Here is a 231-nt window from a genome sequence, read left to right as displayed (position 1 = left end):
CACGGAGCGCGCTCACTGTGTGCCACTTGGCTTAATTCTGTCCCATCAGCCACCACAAAAGCCCTCCGATCCAATCACGGGGCTCAGACCTGGGCCAAGACCACAAGATGGGGAGCCAAGGAACAGACCAGAATCAACAGCCCATTCTCTCAAGATCAAACGCACACACACACACACACACACACACACACACACACACACACACACACACACACACACACACACACACAC

This window comes from Austrofundulus limnaeus, unplaced genomic scaffold (genome assembly GCF_001266775.1).
Source record: "Austrofundulus limnaeus strain Quisiro unplaced genomic scaffold, Austrofundulus_limnaeus-1.0 Scaffold42, whole genome shotgun sequence".
NCBI lineage: Eukaryota > Metazoa > Chordata > Actinopteri > Cyprinodontiformes > Rivulidae > Austrofundulus > Austrofundulus limnaeus.
This window is presented reverse-complemented; position numbering follows the sequence as displayed.